At 36.4% G+C, this 23,631-nt stretch overlaps 1 non-coding gene and 1 pseudogene across 1 annotated transcript; both read right to left on the bottom strand.

Annotated features, from left to right (window-relative positions):
• LOC133758758 (rRNA-processing protein FCF1 homolog) overlaps positions 1 to 23,288 on the bottom strand; it is a 109,314-nt pseudogene extending 86,026 nt beyond the window's left edge.
• Positions 760 to 866, bottom strand: LOC133758920 (U6 spliceosomal RNA). The gene has a single exon (XR_009865826.1). It is a non-coding gene; the product is annotated as a U6 spliceosomal RNA (small nuclear RNA).
• Positions 23,289 to 23,631: the final 343 nt, after the last annotated feature.

Raw genomic sequence — 23,631 nt, 5'->3', positions numbered from 1 at the left:
CTTCACCTTTCAAGTATAATAAATCAATATTAAAATAAGAAATTTATAAATAAAAGCAAGAGCTAATAGCATGTTGTCAATAAGGACCATATTTAAAACAAAAAGAAGGAAAATATGGACAAGTAAATAGTAAGCATATGCCTGTGGAAAACTAATAATAATACTATGTTGACTTAAAAATCAGAAGATCAGGGAAGGAGGTGATATTTTCATAAAAATACTGAAAGAATAGTAACATATAATCAACATTAACTTGTATGCAGCCAACAGTGTTATCTCAAGATATGTAAAATTTCAATTGTCAGAGCTGGAAATACACACACAAACACACACACAGACACAAATGTAGTTCAATATGTTAACATCCTAATCACATAAATTAAGAGATCAAACCTAGAAAATTAATGGACACATTGAAGATCTGAACTGTGTAGTTCAAATATGTTATTTTATAGATATATATTAATGAAAGAGTAGATAGATAGAAATTCTAGATTTGAATAAGGATGTGTGTGCATGTATGTGTCTGTGTGTGTGATGTGTTTACAGAGAAAATGAGAGGACACAAAGAATATATTCAAAGTTCAAAGAATGTGTTCTTTTTGAATACATATAGAAAATTCATAAAATATATAATTTATTAGACCATAAAATATGCTGCTAATAACCAGAATTTATGCCATCCCTAAGCTACTGAGTCTTCATCATTTTAAAACAGCATGGTACATTCTGTTTTGTACAGTGAAGTTTTTTTTTTTTTTTAAATATGAACGCTTCACAAATTTGCGTGTCATCCTTGTGCAGGGGCCATGCTAATCTTCTCTGTATCGTTCCAATTTTAGTATATGTGCTGCCGAAGTGAGCACTGTACAGTGAAGTTTTGTAATGTACAATGGTATTCACAAAACTAAATTACCTCACCAAAGAAAGCATTGTTCTAGAAGAAGCATTTACCATCCTAATAACCTACATATAAACAGAAAGTTGCTGCCAATGACTTCTCATTCTTGATAAGCAATCAGAGTTTATGGCATTTTTCTAATGTAAGCTCGATGCCCTCATGATAACTATCAAATATGGAGCATTACTTATGTGGCCATATAGTAATACCAGTTGTAATCTCAGTATCTCAATAAAAGCTCCATGCAATAAGTAATGAATTAAGAAATTGGGGCATGAAGAGATTAAGTAACTTTTTGACAACTGAACAGAGATGTAATGTGAACCAGAATGGCTTGGTTCCAGATGCCCAGAATTCCCCAGAAACCAGGACTGTTACGTGAGAATAGTGCTAGGTTCGTAAGAAGCATCCAGTAAATGCATGTTGAATTGAATTAAATTCCTTTCACTGTAATGAAATTCTGACCACAAAAACAAAGGTTAAATATCAATTCCACTATGAGTATGTAGATGATACTAAATAATTTAAAATAAAGCAAAATAAATCTCAGTACTAGCCTGAATGCAATACTATGCAAAATGACTATCTTAGCAAGGAGCCACATGTATCCCTGTAACTCACTGTTTTGTGAGTGCATGTGGTAATTACAGCCATAAGATCTGAGTAAATCAATTCCTTAATGTAGTAATGGCATTGCAAGAGTAGTAATGGTAGCATTAATAACAATAACCATAATCCTATGAAAGTTTAGAAACATAAAGTCTTGTAGAGACTATGCAGCTATTTGCTAAATGTATTTCTGAAAGGGGAAGTAATTTATTTTTATTGGCTTTGACCCAACAAAATATTAATATCTTTACATCATTTTTACTTCCTAATAAAGGAGTTCAGAATTTTTCACATATTTTTCCTAGGCAATGCTCCAAATCTTGCCCTCTATTTGGTATTACAGTATCAGTAATTGGTGTCTCACGTTAACATTTATTTAAAGCTGCTGATTTAACATTTAAAAATCTGAGGTTAATGGATCTGTGAATACAGATCCATTAACCTCAATAAAAACAAATGGAACCTCTTGTGAACTAAACTCAGTTCAGATCATGGATATGCTTTCTCTAATACTCACAACATTTAGATGGTCTGGCTAGTATGTCAGGTCAGGAAAAGGTCTACTAACACAGTAATGTTCAAGGTGATTTCCAGGCTTTTGCCACTGTTACTGTCCTTTGTTGTGACAGAAACAAAGCTTCTCTCAGTGACATAATTCATACAAAAACTGGCTCTCACAAAATGCACTAGGTGGAACTCACTGATTTTTACAACCCCCAGGAATTGCCTTCCCTAGAACTTGTATGACTTCTTAAAGCCCATTGTGTTTCTTTAAGAGTAATTAGGGACCCATCATTCCAGGGGCTTCAAAATCTGCTATAAGTCTTCTCCTGCCATAAAATACAGAAGAGTGGCCAGAAAAATTTGTATATTCTAAGTACTGCTGGACTCTAAATAAGTATTTGACAAGGGGAGAAAACGTACCAGAACCATTGTCACTACTTTCTAGCACTGTGACCTTGGACAAATCATGGAAACTCTCTGAACTTGAGTTGTTTCCCTAGTATTATTCAAGTATAGGAATGCTTTTGTGTGGTTTTTGTTGCTTTGTAGAGTTTTCCTTTTTAATGTTTAAAATAGTTCTCTACCCTAAATTAATCATGTGTAACATACAAGATAGTTCACATACATTACTCATAAATGCGCTGTTCTGATGAACAATTTGAACATGTTCAACAACCCAAAATTTTCCCTAGAGGGTGGCATTGTGGTACAGTGGGTTAAGCCACTGCCTGCAATACTGGCTTCCCACATATGTAGCAGTTGATTTCTTAACAATGTTGCAGTGGATTCGTTTCTGAGAGGAGGAGCGTGGTGGGGGCAAGAGGCACGGAGTCACCACACAGACCCTGGGAGTGGGGTGAAACCGGGCTTGAGGCAAGCAGCCTGCAGACTCGTTTATTTCAGTTAGTACAAGCTTATATAGCCAAGACCAGCTAATCCGGTCAAGGGGTGGTCTGTGCTCCAACAAATCACAGCCTGTTGCCAGGCAGTTTCCAAAGCCATCCAATCACAGCCTCTTGCCAGGCAGGCTCCATTGCCAGGTGGGTTTCAAAGCCATTCCTGAGTACCTGACCCTCGCTTGCCAGCGGCCATCTTGGCATGGCCTTCTCATTCCACCACACACATAGGTATCTTTTCAAATCCCAGATGTTTCATTTCGAATCTAGCTCCCTGCTAATGTACCGGGGGAGGCAGCAGAAGGTGGTCTAAATCCTTGGGTACCTGCACCCACATGGGAAACCCCAGTGGAGTTCCAGGCTCCTGGATTTGGCTTGGCCCAGCCCCAGCTCTTAGAGCCATTTGGGGAAGGAACCAAAAGAGGAGTGAACCAAATTTTCTGCCTGTGTGTGTGTGTGTGTGTCCCTCTCTGTAACTCTACCTTTCAAATAAATAACTAAATCTTAAAAAAAAAAAAAAAAGGGTTCCCTAATGCCTTTTCCCCATAAATTCTGCACACTAACTTGGAAACCTCTATTCTAACTTCTCACATGATTGAATGGAGTAATTCAACATCTACCACTTGTTTTCTGGCTTCTTTAATTCATGCCTATGTCTATAAGATCCATTCAAATTCCTGAGTGTAACAACAGTTAGTTAACTCTGCTTATCATATTATGTTGTGTATATAACCATAGTCTTTCATCTTTTGAAAAATATTTTGGCATTCTTCCAATTTTTGGCCAGTTTGAAGGATGCCCTTTTTAAAATAAAAGCGTCTTATGATAGAGGTTGTGCCCTGTAAGAGCGATAACCAATAAAGCATAAATCTGATCAGATAATCTCCATCCCTTTGCAAGTTATTTTAGTTATTTGTTGCTAACTAAAAATCTCTTAAACTTAATTATTTAAAAATCATTTTGTTATTCAAAAAAATTTATGTTGGAATGTGATCACTGTGTTCACCCACTCAGGTGGATTCAGGTAACAGAGGAACTACCATGGGAGATCAACAAGCTCTGAGTCATGTATCGGACATCTCATTTCTCTTCTCAGTGGTGTTTTCAGGTGATTAGCTTGGAACTTCTCTCAGAGTTCTGGACTCAGAGAGATTGTTTTTACAGAACAAAAGTAGAAGTAGCTGGGTTTGCTTTATTTATTCATTCGTTAAGAGGCAGAGAGAAAGAGACAGATACTAGGAACTCAATCCAGGTCTCCCACATATGTGGCAGGTACCAAACCACTGAAACCATTACCTGCTTATTCCAAGATGTGCATTAGCAGGAAGCAGGAATTGAAATCAGTGTCTGGATGTGAGATCAGACACTGAGATGTGGAATGTGGGTGTCTCAGCTGGAGGCTTAGCTACTAGGCCAAATAATTTCTCAATGGCTAGAATACCTAAAGGTTGAGCTTGGGGCTTAAATAGGGTATATGTATTATATTCTACTGCATCTTGTTTCAAGTAAGAAGATATGGATTCCACTATTTGATGGCCAAAGTACATCACACAATCAGAAAAGAAATATTTTAACAGTGTATATTTTTTATATTTGATCACAAGCAATTACATCCTTCCTATGTGCAAAATATGCTCATCTCTTCCAGTATTCTTTCTCATTATGTTATAATGTGGAAGTCATCAAAATAATGTCTACAAAGGGATGAGGCTTATTCATTGATAGTTGCTGTGTTATAACCCTTTTGTCGAATTTGTTGGGCACAGGAATTTATGAATTAAGAGACAAGTCATTTGCCACCCTAGATACCCAGGGTACCATGATGGAAACTCTTTTTCAAACAGAAAGTGTGAGCACATAGCAGTTGCTGGTCCATAGTAGTCATGAACTGAGCTGTGCACTTGTCTCTATTTGCCTTGCTCTGGGACTAAGGAATTTCTTTCTTTGTTCAGGGCCCAGAGTTCTCTACCTGGAAATAGTGCTCCATAGCTGTCAGATGTTGGGTTTTCCCTCTAAGTACTTGCTTTCTCTCTCTCCTTCCCTCTATGTGCTCCCTCCTGACCCCCTCCATCTCCCTCTCCAATATATAATTCACAGTGTTTGTATTGAATATCTTTTAACCTGCTTCCTATCATTAAGAGGATGAGGTTCCAGTTTGTCTTCTTTGTTTTTAATTCTGAGTTTTACTTTTTATATAAATTGTTGGTGCTTTCATCAGTATATTTCTCTTAAAAAGATGAGTTTCCTATGAATATCATTGTATTTCACACTGTTGGGGAAACACACACACATACACACAGTAAAAAGGTTCTCCTTTGGGTGGAGTCATGGTGTTGTAGCACAATTCCATAAGATTCCTGGTATCTTTTGTGTGTTTTCTTGCTGAGAAAGCCCATAGTGTCTGTGTTACAGCCGAAGATGTCTCAACAAAGCATTTTATGACAACAACCTTTATTTGAAATTCACCACAAGATTGGTTACCTTTAAGAATCTTTTTCCCTCTGGGTACTATCAGAATGGAAAATTTGTCTTCTAATCTGGTAATTAATGGTTAGAAACAATTTAATTTCTGCTTTAAAGTTGAGAATTTATTTTAGTTCATCTCTCTCTTTCAGAACCTTATTACAGGTAGTTAAAGTTGCCAATGATCATGTTCCTTTACCTGCACCCACAGTTTTCTGTCTTACACATTACCTAGGCAATGACCGTCTACCAAGTTCTCCACCAAACATAACACAAGCCCACTTTTCTTCATCTGCCAATGGCACACTGCATTCCCAGGCTCATCAAGTAGGTTTCTAACACTCACTTCGCCTTCTCAAATTCAGCTGCATGAATTTAATACTTTGTTTGTAATGGAACTTCAATTTTGCATACAGATTACTGTTTTAGTCATATAAAGTTAAATAGCAAACCACCCTAAAAAGTTATAGTGATGATTTGCTCTTTCCTAAAATCCTGTGTGTCAGGAATTTGACCAGGGCTCAGAGAGAGGGTACTTCTGTTCTCGGTAAGATGTTCAGCAGTCACTGTCTTTCAAGCATCTCAAATGGGCTGGAAGGTATGAAGGGATAAGACTCCACTCTATATAATAATGTTCCATGTGGATTTTTCATGGGCTATTATCAAAGCGAGGTGGTTTCTGGGTAGCTAGATATTTATGTTAATTGGTTTCCCTAGGGTTAAACAGTGAGCCACTAAATGTTTTTCACTCACCCAATGTCATCTTTGCCTCTTTCTATGGGTCATAGGAAGTCCTGGGGCTAGCACAGACTCATGAAGGGGAACATTGATTGCGCCTCCAGATTGTAGACTGAGACACACACTCAATGACAGAAGAAATTGTTGGTTACCATTTTTAGTCACTACATGTCACAGGAAAGATCTGTATTTTGTAATCACAGCTCTTCAGTTGTATGTTTACTTAATCAAAGAAATTATATTCAAATTCCCACTTTATAATGTGTAATCATTTCTCCTTCTTTACTGCTGCTGCCCTGCCTCAAATCTTCTCTTCTTGCATATAACCAGAACACCCCCTAACCGTGCTATAGAACTTTATCCAGAAAACTTCCCTCTTCTTACAAAGTTTGTTTAGATGCCCCTTATTTGTGCTCTTGTATTCCATCGTGCTTGTTTTCACCACAGTGTTTATCATGATTTCATTAAACTCTGAGCTCCCTGGAATTAGGACAGTGCCTTTTTCCCCTCCACTGTGCTTTGAGCTGTTCTGATCACAGAGTGCATTCACATTAGTTATCTGTTGAATGTGAGGACCCATATCTACTAATCTATTTTTAGGCTGAAGATATATTTGAGAAAAATGTATTTGGTCTACACATAATAATTGTTATTGTGTGTATACATACTATTTATTAGGCTCTGTGTTACAAAATTTACTATATTTTACATACCCAGTGTTAATTCTGAAAAGCCATCATTATCCATCTTTCAGATATGAGGAAACTAAAATTTAAAGAGTTATATACTTGCTCATTGTGCTTCAACATTTTGTTGAAAAAACATGCTTGTAAACCTAATTCTGCTTGACTATTGTCCCATGTTCACATCACTAGATTACTCTGCACTCAGAGAAACAACAGATAACTGTTTAACACTTCTGACTCTTAAAGAGTAACTGTGAAGTTCCCCTGGCACTATGAACATCATTAATAATCATGATATAGTTATTCTACTTATTTTATATAGTTTTGAAGCATAACTACTATGTGTCTGTACCCTAGACACTAATAATTAATACATTTAAATTGCTTCTTAATAAATTTTACAAAGGTGCACTTGTGTAGGTTGATGCAAGGTTATGGGAGACAATATTTATCCTAGATGAGATCATTTCACTTTGCTGCTCAGCATCTTTTAAAGACGTACTGAGTAGTATGCTTAACTGCTACTCATGGCATAGCCATGTCTTTATACTCTCTACATCATATGAAGCTCATTTCTACCACAGGAGTTTCACATTTGTTGCTGCTTCTGTCTGGGAATCTTTTCTGATACCCTAGCATCACGAACTCCCCCCATCCTTATGATATATGCTTGAATATCACTTTTGCAACATAGACTATTCTGACATCATTATCTAAAATAGCCTGTTTGTCAGATTCTATCCCTGTTGCCAAGAGCAAAGGGTATTTGATCAGGGTTCTGTGCCTGAAATTAGAGAACACATTTTTTAATATTTTTCTGTGTAGCTCATTACAGTTTAAGCTCCATGATGGAATATCATGACTTTCTAAATGTTGAATATCTACAAGTATATAGGTTTTTAATACTCATATGTGGCTATGACATCATAGTTGAAAACATGAGTTAATAGCTAATTTTTTTTTCTGTCTCTATCAATTGCCCTACTGCTCAAGTCCCTTATTTGATTTAGTTAACCATGTTATATGCCCACAGTGCCTTGATTGTACTTCTTTCATTGTCCTTCCCACATCATCCTATCACTCTTTCTTTCTTTGTCCATCTGTTCTTGAAATCAATGAGGTCAAAGTTCTCACCTTACTAATGTATCTATTCCCAGTGATCTTACACATTGCATGATATATTGTAACTACTCAACAAATTTATCCTAAATGAACATAGAATAACCTCTCCCTCCATTAAAGCAGAAGTTATACCACTTAGTCTACTGTTGATACAATACAATAGTTTAACATTGAATTGACATTTTAATTATAAAATACACTATAATTACTTCGAAGATTGTATATTGGGAAGATTATCTAAAAATGACAGTGTATCTTAAATCCATGTAATTTAATGAGCAAGATGTGTTTCTCTAATTAAATTTCTAAAGAGTTTCTACTATTTTAATGTGTAGCTTATAGTCCCAAGAAAATACATGCTTGAAATTGGAAAGTTGTTTGGGAGTCATATTCACCATGCTGCAACTTATAATACCCAGCTCAGTTGAAGTTTCTTATATGACCTTAGAAGGTCAATTAACTATTTTCAATTTAATAACCCAGACTGTAAAATACAGGTGATATCTATGATAGGTTAATGGCTGAATTATACTTTTTTCTTAAAGCACAGTATCCTGAATACTTTTATATACCTAAGGGACTTTCACTGTGGTTTTCATCATGACTTTTCATGTGACAGATGGATGAAAGACTCAGGTTCATATGCACTCCTAGCCCCCAGGCAAAATAAATTAGCTTTCAAGGAAAAAGGCAGAAATATTTAAATTTGAAACCTTTATCTACCTTTCCTTTGACCCAATTTTGTCTCTTTCAATGAGAAGATGAACATCATGACTGATGCAAGGCCCTGTCTCTCCCACCAGTAGATTTTATGGAACCCTTCTTAAAATAGTTTTTTTTTTCCTTAATTCCTTCTCAAGAGAATACATAAGCTAATTTAATAATGCCAGGTTATGTGAACTCAGACTCTCTCCAGGCAATCACTAACCATTATTTTAATACCTTCCATATTTTATTTGCCTTTAATCTGAAAAACAGGAGTTTCAGATGAAGACAACAATTCCTGGAGATAATCTGAGAATTAATACAAACTTAGTGTGTATCCACAAATGGTGTGGGCAAGGAGTTAATTTGCAGGTTTAATACTTAACATTAAATCAAATGTTTCCATATTTATGATGGTAGTTAAATGTGTGGAATTGTATGCAGTCGTGTAGCATGAGAAGAGATTTCCAATACTGGTAAGCCAGTTGCTCATGATAAACACTAAATTGATTTCCAGAACTTCAAACATCTGACTATAATTAGGCTTTTAAATCTGTTCCAAAAAATTAGATGAGCATCACGAGCTGACTTTTGACAAGCTTTAATTACTATGAAAGTAGTTGAAAACTGCAAACATGAAAGGCTATTGTCTTATTTTGTGAACAATATAGGTCTATTGCCCTAATGTATAGTTTGGTAAATAAGGCATAGCTAAGCTTTAAAAATACTGAAAACGTATTTTAAATATTTCTCTATTTAGCAAGATAGACATTGTCAGTTTTCTGGTGCTGTGAGTTTGTTTCAACTCTACTAAGCATCAACTAGATTGGATTCTCATGTTGGGGACTAGAATGCATCACTGTGTGAATTGAAATGCATTACTCTGTGAATTGGAATGAATTAGGCACACTCTATTGCACCTCTCTCCTGTCATATTTTTGCTGTTCTAAAAATGATTTCTATAGGAGTTTACTATCAGATTCTGGACAACACTTTATAAACAAAATTTAATGGAAGCTTTCATCTGTTAAATTTCATTACAACTCACATTAGCTCTTTTTTACACTATGAACACGGTTATTCTGTACGGTACAGATGTATCATCCACAGCCAGCCAGGCAGTGCAGTAGTTCAAGTATTCCAGAAAAGCAGAAAAAGAAAGATCTTTCCATTAAATACTTGTCAATCTCTATACATTTAGGATTAAAAATTAGCCAAAATATGTTTTTCAATTATTTATTAATTTATTTTCATTTTATTTGAAAGGTATAAAGAGAGAGAGAGAGAAAGAGAGATCTTAATTCACTGATTCACTTCCCAAATGCCAGCAACAGCTGGGTCTGAACTAGGCCAAAGCCAGGAATCTTGAACTCCTTCTGGGTGCTCTCTGTGGTTGGCAAGACCTGGATACTCAAGCCATCATGTACTGTCTCTCAGATGTATTAACAGGAAGCTGGAAGTAGCAGGGAGTCTTATCAGACATTCCTATCTGGGATACAGGCATCCCAAGTGGTGTCTTAATTGCTGAACCATTAATGTATCTCTCCTGAATGTTTTTTAAACATGATATTTAATTCTGCTTTGAAGGAAAAACACTAGTTAGAGCAAGATAATAATCACAGAATACCAGAAGACAAATATTGAAGCTTAATACTTTTCTTAAGAGTTTAATTATTTGGATTGTGGGACTGAGGTATTTGAACGAAGTAATCCAAATATATTCTCTTATCCAGTATATTTCCAGAATTAATTATATCTTCTTGTCTCCAGATGATTATATTTATTTCTATGTGTGTCCTTAATAATTTACCCTCAGTGTTTAGAATTTAACTCCTTACTTGGTGCCGTTTTAAATCTTGTTTGGTAAATGCATATAAGAGAATACAGACTTTCAAAATAACTATTTTATTCTAATTCAGTGAAAATTGAATAAACATGCTAAAGTGAGATGGGCCGAGTGTCAGTGCTTTATAGGTAGTTCATATGTAATTTTTGCTTTAAACTTCATGATCTAAGAGAATGCATATTCTGTGTGAACGTAAGTGTGGGCATGACTATGTGTACATTAAAGATGAAGGTTTAATGTGGCAGCACAGCCCTGCAACATTTTGATATTTAGCTTTCGTTATCTTGATGATTTTGTCCGGAGCTCCATGGTATTTTTATAGTCATGGATTTTTCATTTTGCTCAAATAAGACATTGATCATGGAGTTCAACTCTTCTCAATTACTACATCATGCCAGGTGTCACGTCTTAGCAGGGGGAGGCCCCTGTGCTGCTGCTTAAAATTGCTGCTTGACAACAACTTATTTAACTTGTAATTCAATAAATACAGAAAGTGCACACAAAACATGACAGCTTAATTGTTGGCAGAGAGCAGTAACATAGCATCCATGTGCTTGTTTCTTGGTAGAACAGGTGGTATGTTATGTTGATATTAAACTAGGCATACATAAACTGACGTATTAATCCCATTTTAAAGATGAGGAAACTATAGCTGATTTGAATATATTGTTCTACATACCAAAATTAGACATAAAGAGACATCTTATATGTAAAAATTATTGCATCTGGAGATACCTTCACTATTAAGCACTAAGACTGAATTAGGAAACACTCTATTTCTTACTTTGCCTTTTAATACATATCTGCTTTGTTAACTGAGTCCTGGCTTATATGTACCAACATACAAGTTACCTTAAGTGGTCCATATACTTCTGCATCTGGAATACTAAATAAAGAACCTTTCTTGGTACATCATGTAATACATTCTATCCTGAAAACACAAATAATTGAAGACATTTGTTTTCTGATATATTTTTGAAATTGGTTAGGCCTGGTGAAAATAGTGAACCCGTTTACGTCCACATTTCTAGATCATAATCCAGCTCTGATGCTCACTTGATGTACAACCTCAAACAAATCCTTCTGATTTTCTAAACCCTTAGTTTCTCAATTGAGAAACTGAAATAATTACCAAACAGAGATTTGTCAATACCATGTAAGCTAATGTAATAAGAAGCAGCCATCATGGTGCCTGGAACACAGTATTAATTATTCTCATTTTCTTTTTCTCTCCTCCCTCTGCCACTTATTTTTCTCATACTACACCCACCTATTCGGTCTAATTATAAACTGCACTGTGGATGTTAGCTTGGCCACACCGACTATGTGAAGGCAGGAATATTGTTTGATCTTTGTGTGCTTCATTATTCCACTTGTTCTTTGTCAGGGTTACCCCACCACCACCACCAAAAAAAAAAAAAAAAAAAAAAATCCTGTTGTTTTCTGAACAGCTACATCATTCTTACTGAATGATCTCTATGAAGTTTTTTTTTTTTTTTTTAAGATTTTATTTCTTTATTTGAGAGACAGAGTTATAGACAGTGAGAGGGAGAGACAGAGAGAAAGGTCTTCCATCTGCTGGTTCACTCCCCAAATGGCCGCAATGGTTGGAGCTGTGCCCATTGGAAGCCAGGAGCCAGTAGTAGCTTCTTCTGGGTCTCCCATGTGGGTGCAGGGGCCCAAGGACTTAAGCCATCTTCTGCCGCTTTCCCAGGCCATAACAGAGAGCTGGATTGGAAGAGGAGCAGCCAGGACTAGAACCGGCGCCCATATGAGTTGCTGGCGCCACAGGCAGAAAATAAACCTACTGCACCATGGTGCCAGCCCTTTTTGCTTTTATTTTTTATTTATTTTTTAAAGATTTTATTTATTTATTTGAGAGATAGAGTTACAGACAGTGAGAGGGACAGAGAGAGAGAAAGGTCTATGACATTTTCTAAAAGGAGATAGGAAACTCTGCTTGCTCAGTCCTCAATTTGTGTAAGAAGTATTAACACATTCAGGTACATTCCTTCAACAGCAGTTGTATCAGATTTACTTACACTCATTTAACTCCCTTCTCATTTTCTGTCTGTGTTACTTGTTGTCCTGATGTTTTATATATCTATACAGAATATCTTTAATAATTTTTATACTAACTAAATTGCATATGCATTCACAAGAATACACATGATTATGTTTTAAATCATGACATGATAACATCTCCAATTCTGTTTTGTCTTTTAATGGAGAGGTATAGACATGTATAAGATACTATGGGAACAAAAAAAAAATGAAATAAAAAGGAATCTATTTTGAGATGCTGGAAATCTTTATGGAAGAGGTGATGTTTTGTTGCATGTTGACACCTGAATGAAGATTGACTAGAATGATAAGAGAAAGTGACATCCCCCTCAGCCAACAAAAATGTAAAAGAAAAATAAAAAGCAGAGGCAAGATTATAAAAGGCCACGTCAAGATTAGGGAAAGGTGCCAAATGAATTAGGGCTGTCACAGCAAGCTCATTGGTGGTTATTTACTTCAGGATGAGTTTTAATAACTTCGGCTTATTTGCAAGAGGGCAATTTGAAAATCACCATGTCTTTAATATATCAACTACATTAAAATGTTAATCTTAGCAGATAAATAAACATGAACACTTAAAACTCAAATGGAAATCCATTACATTTCTTTTACTTGGTTTTTAGTAAACTTACAGAGTTTAAGATTAGGTACAAATTACTACAATTATTCTCAAACTATGTTCAAGGAAGAATAAAAGGTAATGTTTATTTATTGTGCACCATACATATAAGTCTCTTGCTTATGTCAGAGTGTGCTGTCTTAACATAAAGACTTTTATTCTGCAATAAGAAAATATATGTTATGTTTTGCCAATGGCACGATAGTAATAATAATGATAAAACTATTAATAAATACTAATGTGTTAATATTCCACTGAGTTATTCAGTAGACAAGGTAGACATAGCACGTCTTGGTGTGGGAATCTGATTCTCCTTTTCTTAAACCACATCAAAAAAACACAGAGCTTTCATAATCTAGAAGGGAAAGTTATTTCTGCGTTCCAAATGAGAAATCCTTTACTGAGTGTATAAGACAAAGGAGGTGGTTAGAAATTCTGAGTGCCTGAGTGCCTCGGTATAAACAATTTGGACCAACTTTATAATATTTTACAGGCCTGACCTTGGACAAGGTTTTCCTTTCCTCTCCTCTCCTCTCCTCTCCTCTCCTCTCCTCTCCTCTCCTCTCCTCTCCTCTCCTCTCCTCTCCTTTCCTTTCCTATCTCTTTTTCTTTTCTTTGTTTTCTTTTCTTCCTTTTTCTCTATTTCTCAGAAACTGTCTTAAGGGAATTTCTGGCTAACATAGCTCCTCTCCAGGGGCACTGCATCTGTTGACTAATCAAAATAGGGTTATAAAGATGTGTTATCGAAGACTGGGTGATTCTGGAGAGCCACCATGGCCCCTGAGCTCCTGGCGGGGCCCGGAGAGTTCTACACTGCAACTGTAATGCTGTGCAACTTTCCCCTGCCCAGTCCTGCTCCCTAGGCATTTCACAGGTGTTATTTCTGAGAGCAAGCCTCTAAAGGCCCCTGTGACTGATTCCTCCAACCCTGCCTTCCCTTAGATCATCCGTGTTCCTCACCTCCGGTTTCAGTGGCTTTATGCAACTGTGTTTACACCCCTCAGCCTGAAGGCACTCACATTCTCCTTTCCCAATTAATCTTAACTTTTATCAACTCCCTAACGTCCTTGTGGAGCATTTCTAGGTGCAAAGTAAAGTGAAGGCTCTAAGTTCCTCTCACATAATGTTCATGTTCTAATAGGATAAAGTGATATGTTCAGAAAGGTACAGAAGTGAAATGTGAGAAATATTTGTGGATAGATTTCTACTTATGTCCTTCATGATAGCAGGCTCCCCCTAAGTACAACCAGTGTATTCAATATATTGTGGTTGTTTTGTTCTAGTCCCTTCCCACCACCATCCAATCTTGCTTTCCACTCCAGAGTCAGAGAAAAGGCTCTTTTGAAGAAACTATTTGCAGTCTGCTTTAGACAAATACAAATGTTAACTACTAAGTTATGCCTCCTCCAGTTGCAATATTACTGCTACTGATTTGGTCAATCAAGTAGAATACATGGGGTATTCTGATAGATTACAAATATAAAAAAAAGATGCAAACCAGCCAGATTTATGACCTTATATAAAGGTAATGAAATACTGGCCTATAACAGTACCTCTAGAATACCTTGAGTCCCCTTAGCTAAAAAGAAATGATATAAATAGAAAATGATTTCTATCACAGTGTGCTTTATTTTAGACTGAGAATACTTCCTCATGCTACATGGAAAAAATAACTTTAGAACAACTAAAAACAAATGCTACTTTCATATCAATGAAGAGTGAATGGATCAAACTGGTTACTTCCAGAGATAAATGGAAGCTGACACTGTAACTAGAATCAAACAGGTGGTTAAATAAGTGTATGGTTAATGAGTCTGTATTTGAATATGAAGCATGACATTTTAGTGCCACTATTATTCTTTTGATGCATGCCATTTGGTTAACTACTGGAGAATACTCTATCCTTTAGAGAATGTTTTTTTTTTAAATTAAACTTTTATTTAATGAATATAAATTTCCAAAGTACAGCTTATGGGTTACAATGGCTTCCCCCTCCCAAAACTTCCCCCCCACCCACAACCCTCCCCTTTCCCGCTCCCTCTCCCCTTCCAATCACATCATGATTCATTTTCAATTCTCTTTATATACAGAAGATCAGTTTAGTATATATTAAGTAACGATTTCAACAGTTTGCCCCCATATAGTAACACAAAGTGAAAAAAAATACTGTTTTAGTACTAGTTATAGCATTAAATAAGAGTGTACAGCACATTAAAGACAGAGATCCTACATAATATTTTTAATTAATTAATTTTCTATGCCATTTCCAATTTAACACCAGGTTTTTTTTTTTTCATTTCCAATTATCTTTATATACAGAAGATCGATTCAGTATATAATTAGTAAAGATCACATCAGTTTGTACCCACACAGAAACACAAAGTGTAAGTATACTGTTTCAGTACCAGTTATAGCATCACTGCACATTAGACAACACATTAAGGACAGATCCCACATGGGATGTAAGCACACAGTGACTCCTGTTGCTGATTTAACAATTTGACACTCCTGTTCATGGCGTCAGTAATCTCCCTAGGCTCTAGTCATGAGTTGCCAGGGCTATGGAAGCCTTTAGAGTTCACCGACTTCGATCTTATTCCGATAGGGTCATAGTCAAAGTGGAAGTTCTCGCCTCCCTTCAGAGAAAGGTACCTCCTTCTTTGATGGCCCCGTTCTTTCCACTGGGATCTCACTCACAGAGATCTTTCATTTAGGTCTTCTTCTTTTTTTTTTTTTTTTCTTTTCCATGGTATCTTGGCTTTCCATGCCTACAATACTCTCATGGGCTCTTGAGCCAGATCCAAATGCCTTAAGGGCTGATTCTGAGGCCAGAGTGTTGTTTGTTGTTTAAGAGGACTGACTGAGCCATTGCTTGAATATAGCTGGACACTTGTTTTTCTGGAAGTAGGAAGGTTAATTGTAGCTTTGTACCACTGAGATCGTCGTTTCCACCTATTCAGCATAGCTGCCCGAATTTGCAGGGTTTTCTTAAGCATTTTGGGTATTGGGTCACACTATCAGTAATGACTGCATGAGCTTCAAACTTGTTTGCCATTCTTATATTACCACCACTCAACAGCATCAGTCTTATCAAGAAGTTCTTAGAGATGCAGTTTCTTGGATCTACCCACAGTTTCTAAATCAAAAACTGTATTGGCTACATTGGTGAATTTCAGTCATTTTTTTTTTTAAGATTTATTTGTTTATTTGAAAGTAGAGTTACAGAGAGGCAAAGACAGTCTTCCATCTGTTGGTTCACTCCTCAGATGGCTGCAACAATGGGCCAGTCCGAAGCCAGGGGCCAAGAGCTTGGGCTGTCTTCTGCTACATTCCTAGGCCACAGAATAGAGCTGGATTGAAAATGGAGTAGCTGAGACTCAAACTGGCACCTATATGGGATGCTGGCACTGCAGGTGGTGGCTTTACCCGCTATACCACAGTGCTGGCCTCTGTCGACTAGGTTTTAACAAATCTTCCAGATAGTTCTGGTGTCCACTAAAGTGAGAACCACAAAAGTAAAGAAAAATGAAAGGAAATAAAATAAATCAAATTCCTGTGACAAAAAGAACGTTATTCAATATGGCAATGAGTGAACCATAATAGAGCTTAAAGTTTAACACAATATGGATCTTTTTATTTTAGATTAGACTGTGCCTTCAAGTTTTTCTCTATATATAAAAGATCTGCTTATATGACTACTGACTCCCCACCTGTGTAACAAAAGGAAGATAAATGTAACATAGACAAAGACTCCCCTTAAGCAGAGATTAGGTGAAACAAATTTCTGCACCTGAATTAGGAAAAAGGAAATCCCTTTGGTTCTAAGCATTTCAGATCCTGAGATTTTAGAGCTGAGAGGAACTCAGTGTTTAAGGATGTGGCCATGAGTAGTTGAAGCCAGTCAGTGAAAAGATTCTGTGCTTAAGAGTTAAGGTTCTACTAAAAAAAAAAAAAATTCCTTTTTGAATCTTGGGGCATAAAGTGTTAAATTGTATATATATATATATATATATATGTCTTTAATATATACATTTTGAGAAACTATGAATGGGTTCTAGTCAAGTATTTGAAAGTTTAGTAAAATCTCATTTCTGCTCTCACTTTAGAAGTTTCAGATCATGTTCCTGGTTTTCCCAAGTATTTCTCCAATGCCTGTATCTTAGATTTACCTTCTTGGCCCTCCATTCTTGGGTTATGTAAGTTAACTTTATCTTGATACAGGAATAAGGAATTCTTTCCTTTTAAGAAAGTGTGGTAGGTGTGTGTGGTGGTGTTTGGCACCATGGTTAAAATGCTGCTTGGGCAATCCCTGGATTCAAGCTCTGGCTTTGCTTCCTATCCAACTGCCTGCTACTGTGCACCCTGGGAAACAATGGATGATGATTCACGTACTAGGGGCCCTGCCACCCATGTGGGAGACCCAGGTCAAGTTCCAGGCTCCTGGTTTAAGCCTGGCCCAGCCACAGCTCTTGCAGGCCTTGAACCAAAACACAGAAAAATCTCTCTCTGCCTCCGTCTGCTTTTTAAATAAATTAAATTTGTAAATTAAAATAAGAGGTTAAAAAGAAAACTAAGAAGGGAAGATTAGTAATTATAGCATTTTTTTCTGAAATCCAGAATAAGAGGAAAAAGATCTTTCCTTCTTCCCTCACTGGGGCTACCTGGTTTGGAGCTTGGAGAACACCAGTGTGTTGGGAGATGGAAGGAGGAAAGGCTGTAGGATAACTCTGCCTCAGGGACAGGTCTCCAGATCATACTTGGTCAGGGATCTCATCAAGAGCTTCTTGAGCACTGCCTGAAACTTTGTTCCAAAACAATACTACACTAATTGTATTTACATTTTTAATTGCTCAATAAAAAGAATATTAATGCTATTTCAGATGACCGTAAAGTGTTACCAACTGATACTTTCGTGAAACTTTTAATGGTTCAGAATTAAATAACCAATCCTGATGTTGTTACTCATATCTACACAAGTAAACCTCATCTTAAAACTGAAAGTAAAAAGCCATGTTTCCAAGATGGGATTTAGCAATAGCTTATAAAATAGGACAACTAGGTATGCCAGATAAGAATCCCGAAAAGTGAAAGGCCAATTAGCAATGATTCATTTTCAACAGGTATCCAATAATGTCAACTTTTTTCTCACCAAATTAACATTTATTTTGGAGATTACTAGCTGTGTCCTAAGTCTGGAAATAACTAACAGCTCTTCATTCAGAGAATAAACACCAGAGCGTTATGTATAACTGACATAAGTGCTGATTTGGTACCAAGTACTTGATGATGAATGTATTATATATTACTTATCCTATTTAATTTTCTGAAAATCCATATGAATTTTTTTTTTAATTTTAGAGGCAGAATGAGAGAGAGCACAGAAAGAAAGAAAGATAGAGACAGAGAGAGATGGGCAGAGAGAAAGCTCCCATCTGCTAATTCGTTCCACAAATGTCTACAAAAGCAGGGCTAGGCCAGGCCATAGCTGAGAGCAAGGAACTCAACTCAGGTCATCCATGTGGAAGGTAGGGACCCAGTTATGTGAGCCATCTTGTACTGTGCTATCTCTTAGGGTGCACATTAGCAGAAAACTGTAGTGAGGGATGGAGTCAGGAGTCTATCACAGGTACTTTGATACAGTATGCAGCCATGCCAACTTGTGTCTTACTCAGTGGGCCTAACACCCATCCCTGAATCAGTTTTTAAAGATTCATTCCTTCAGTTAATGTGTAGAAACATGGTTTCTTATATGTCAGACGCTTATCTAGAAATAAGGATTATAGCATAAAATAAGCCAGAATTATTGCTGCCATGTCATTTACATTTCATTGCAAAATATGCCTCCGAGATATTAAATGTGCTCAGAATTACAGGTTATTTTATTTATATATTTTTAGAGATGTATTTTAAAGGCAGAGTTAGAGAGAGAGAGAGAGAGAGAGAGAGAGAGGTTTTCTGTCCGCTGATTCACTCCTCAAATGGTGACAATGACCAGGGCTGGGCCAGGCCGAAGCCAGGAGCTTCTTCGGGGTTTCCCATTTAGGTGCAGAGGCCCAGGGACTTTGCCCATCTTCCACTGCTTTCACAGGCCTGTTAGTAGGGAATTGGATTGGAAGTGAGCAGCCGGGACTCAAACCAGCACCCATATGGGATGTTAGCGCTGCAGGCTGTGAGTTACCTGCTGTGCCACAGCACCAGCCTCACAATTGCAGGCTTTTAAAGTACTATACAGAAATGATTCATCTGTATGACATCAAAACTTATGCTTTTAACTCTAATGTATCTACAACTCAGAAATTCAATGCTTCTTTGATATATCCTGTCTCCCTGATAGCAGAATATTTGTTTCTTTTGTTGATTAACAAATTAACAGATTAAAAAAAAAAAGAGAGAGAGAGACAAAGTAATATTCCAAACAGATAATCAATTTGTATGCTTTATGGCAATCTAATAAGATATTACTTCTTTGGAAAAAATTTACTGTAATATAAATAGTTCATTGTATCTAATCGTTTTCAGACATTCATGAATATATTAACATTCAGGAACAAGCTTATGAGACTACATAAAATGCTGTGTTTTTCCCTTTTATGAGCTACCTATTATCTTAAATGTCTTTTAAGAAGAAGAATCAGCTAAATATGATGTTGTGCTTATTCTTATGTCTAATTCCAAAACAAACATTACATATAACAAGCATTCTGGTGATAAATTCTTAGTTGAAAGAGCATTCGTTTGGCATTATGCAAGTTGTTTATAATCTTCAATTCAATGAACATGCTGGGTTTCACTATTTCATGTAAAGAGAATAATAGATTATAAGCTTAACTATTACCATTTCATATTTTATGGTCTCTCCAGCATACTTGGAGGCTCATTTTTCAGCATGACCTCCAGTGAGCACACAGAAGTAAACAGAATCTTAAATTCACTTAGAAAATAAGAGCAAAAATGTTTTGAATTAAATCTTATTCAGCCAAAGTGGTTAGAGATGGAAGTGTGACAAGCTCTCAAGTGAACATGAAGAAGTATTGTGGAATTATTATTGCACCTAACCCATCTCGTTGAGTTCACAGTGTGTGACTGCGTCTGAACATGTTTAGTTGCTTACAGGTGACAGCAACTCAACATTGATTAGAGGTTGGAAAGAGGAAAAAACAATCACACTTACTCAAATTTAACTCAATTTTCTAAAGAAACAGTGTTCACTCAAAATCTTAGAAAGGGGAAAGATATGGTTGCTTTGGTTTTACTAGAAGCTTGTAAGTGTTCTAAATACCTGGGATCTATTTCCTATGTCTACCCAATTTCATAAATCCAAGTGAAAACTCACAAATAATAATCAGTTTAGATATGCATATGTTGGAGAAATTTGTCACTTCCCTACCAATATTGTGGTGCTATATAAATCACCTTTAGCAAATCAAAACACTGGTTTTTATTAAAAAGAAACTGTGAGTATCAACTTTAACTTCCAGCCATGGTAAAGTAACTGATAATAAATTAACTTTCTTGCATTTAAAAACAGAAATGTATAAAATTGGTTAAGTATATGAAACAACTTTCTAGACAATAGATACTATATAACTCTTTACTTCTTAGAGAAGCTAAAAATAGTACATAGTCACATGATTGTCCTGGATTTCTTGAGGCATCACCTTCCAGACTATGGAAAGGAGCAGGGAGGAGCTGTAAAACTTAAATCCAGTTCTAGAATCAGAATGAGTATAAACTGGTATCCCAGAGAAGAGAGCTGGTCAGGGAAAAACTCCTGAAATCTACTTGGCAAGGCCCTGTCTTTGGCTGAATTGAAAGATGCACATGTTCTAGGGGAAGCTCCACTTGTATGCAGTTAGGCAAAACACAACAGTGAAGGAACCATGACTCTAAAGAGGATGCAATTAGCAGAAAACTGGGAGCTGAGCAACCACCAGAGCTTGCCACGGCTGGGGAACACTGATGAATGATCAGCTAAAATGGGAAAAGTTCGTTGAACAGCCCAGGCATTCAACTGAGACCCAGAAAAAAATTACTGTTGGAATATAATTAATGTAAGATCAAAGATTACTCTGAAAGTATTCTAACAACTCTTAAAATAAGTCTTAAAAGTATCAGGTCTCTCACCAGAGAAATCCCTGGTCCAAATGACTTCCTTGGTTAATTCTATGAAATACTTAGGGGACCTCAAAAATAGAAAGAAAAGAAGAGAGAGAGAGAAAGAAAGGAAACAAGGGGGATGCAAGGAAGGGAGGGAGGAAGAGAGGGATGGAGTGGGGAGATAAAGAAAGAGCAGACAAGAGTGGAGGGAAGGAAAGCAGGGGCGAAGAAAGAAAAGGGGGAAGAAAGGAGGAAGGAGACAAAGGAAAGGAGGGAGGGATGAAGAAGGAGAGAGGAAGAAAGGGGAGGAAAGAGAGAGGGAGGAAGAATAGAAAGGAGAGGCAGAAAGAGAAAGGAAAGGAAAGGAAAGAGAGAAATAGGAGGAAGGTATCATTATATTCTTAGAATTATATCTATGAATTATATTGAATCCATTCTCTTTGTGTTAATATCACATTAACACTGTGTTGTAGCAATTATCCATTTGCTGTGACCCTGTGAATCTTATGTGAATCTTCTTTAAAAAAGAAATACCTAAGAAAAAACATCAGTTCTATTCAAACTCTGTATAAAAGAGTTATATGGAATACATTAATTAATATTTAAATATATGGTAACAAAATCAACAAAGATAATACCAGAGACTTCCAAACTCCCTATGAACACAGTTGTAGATAGATAAATAAATCTATGTAGTAGAATCATGAGTCCAAAAATAGAACCATCAATTATCATTTTATTTTGAACTAAGATGCCAAAGTTAGTCAGCAAAAAAATAGAAATAAAATAATTTTATAGTCCTTGAATAGGCAAAGATTTCTAATGCAAGTATCAGAATGCCCTTAGCATGAAAGTAAAAGCTTGACAAAACTGTACATCATCAAAGTTTAAAATTTTTCTTGTTGATGGAAATCTTAAAAAAAATGAATAAGCAAGCACATTTTGAAATAAAAAAAAGTGTAATACACAAAAGTTCACTTTAAGGAGTTCAAGAGAAAAGAGAATCAAAACATAAGTGTGTTTTAGTGCAAAAAATTTGGAATCCATGCAGAGTTTTTCCATAAAAGGCATTTCCTATGAAATTTTGCAGACTGCTCATACGTTCACCAGAAAACTAACAAATAACTTTTACTATTCAACAACTAAAGTAAAACAACAACAACAACAGAGTGTACATTTAGCTTAACAGTTAAAATACCCATGTCTCACATTGGATTTCTTCAGTTTAGTTCCCAGCTCTGGCTTCTGACCTCAGCTTCTTGCCAACACCTACTGAGGGCAGCTGTGATGTCTAAAGTGATTGGATTCCTTCCTCACATGTGAGACTCCTGGATTTTGTTCCTGGATTCTGGCACTGAGAGAGAACCAATAGACGGGAGCTTTCTCTCTTGCTCTCACTCTCACTGTCTTTCTCCCTCTCTCTCTCTCTCTCTCTCTCTCTCTCTCTCTGTCTCTCTCTCTGTGTGTGTCTTCTCTCTTCGCCTTTCAAATAAAAAATAATTAAAAATTTCATTAAAAAAATTGAGCAAAATTCTTTGGGCAAGCATTTGGAATCTGCCTACAAGTACATACAAAAATTAAGAATAAGCACATCAAAAAATTACCAGACATTTTTGGTCTCCATTAATATGCAAATTAAAGCTACAATACAGCAGTACTGTGCACCCATTGAAATTATTAGAATTCAAAACTGTTTTTACCAAATGCTGGTGAAAATGTTAACCACTTGAAGTGTTTAACTTGATGTACCCTCTTTGGAAACAGACCTATATACTGATAAAGTCACAGGGTACATTTTTGATCACTAGTGATAATTACAAATTATCGTGAACACGGTGGCTTTAAAACGACACAAATTTGTAGTTTTACAGTTCTGTATATCAAATGTTCAACATGAACATCACCAGATTAGGACTGAGATGTCAGCTGGTCTCTGTTTCTTTTTGGAAACTCTTGGGCAGATTATTGTCTCTTACAGTTTCTCGAGTTTGTCTGCATCTCTTCGATCATGACCTCCATCCTCTGTCTTCAAAGCCATTGGTGTTGCCTTTCTCTGACCTCGCTTCCTTTGTCACTCATCCCTCTGACTGCTGGCCAGAATGGTTCTCCACATCGAAGGATACATGTGTTTAAATTGGGCCCACACAAATAATTCATAATAATTTCTCTCTCTCCCCTTGCACATATGAATCTTCATATTTAGCCTTAAGGAACTGCCAAACAGATTTCAGGGGCTCCTTGCGTGAACAGCTCTCATCTCCACTATATTTTAGCATTAGTCACAGCTTCAAAGTCTCTTTGCCATGTAACAAAACATATTCACATATTGTGGGTGTGGACATCTTCAAAGAGCCATAATTTTGACCTCTCACGTATATGTA

This window comes from Lepus europaeus, chromosome 4 (assembly GCF_033115175.1).
Source record: "Lepus europaeus isolate LE1 chromosome 4, mLepTim1.pri, whole genome shotgun sequence".
In the NCBI taxonomy this organism is placed as follows: domain Eukaryota; kingdom Metazoa; phylum Chordata; class Mammalia; order Lagomorpha; family Leporidae; genus Lepus; species Lepus europaeus.
Note: the sequence above shows the minus strand (reverse complement) of the source record. Positions and strands in the feature narration are given on the sequence as shown.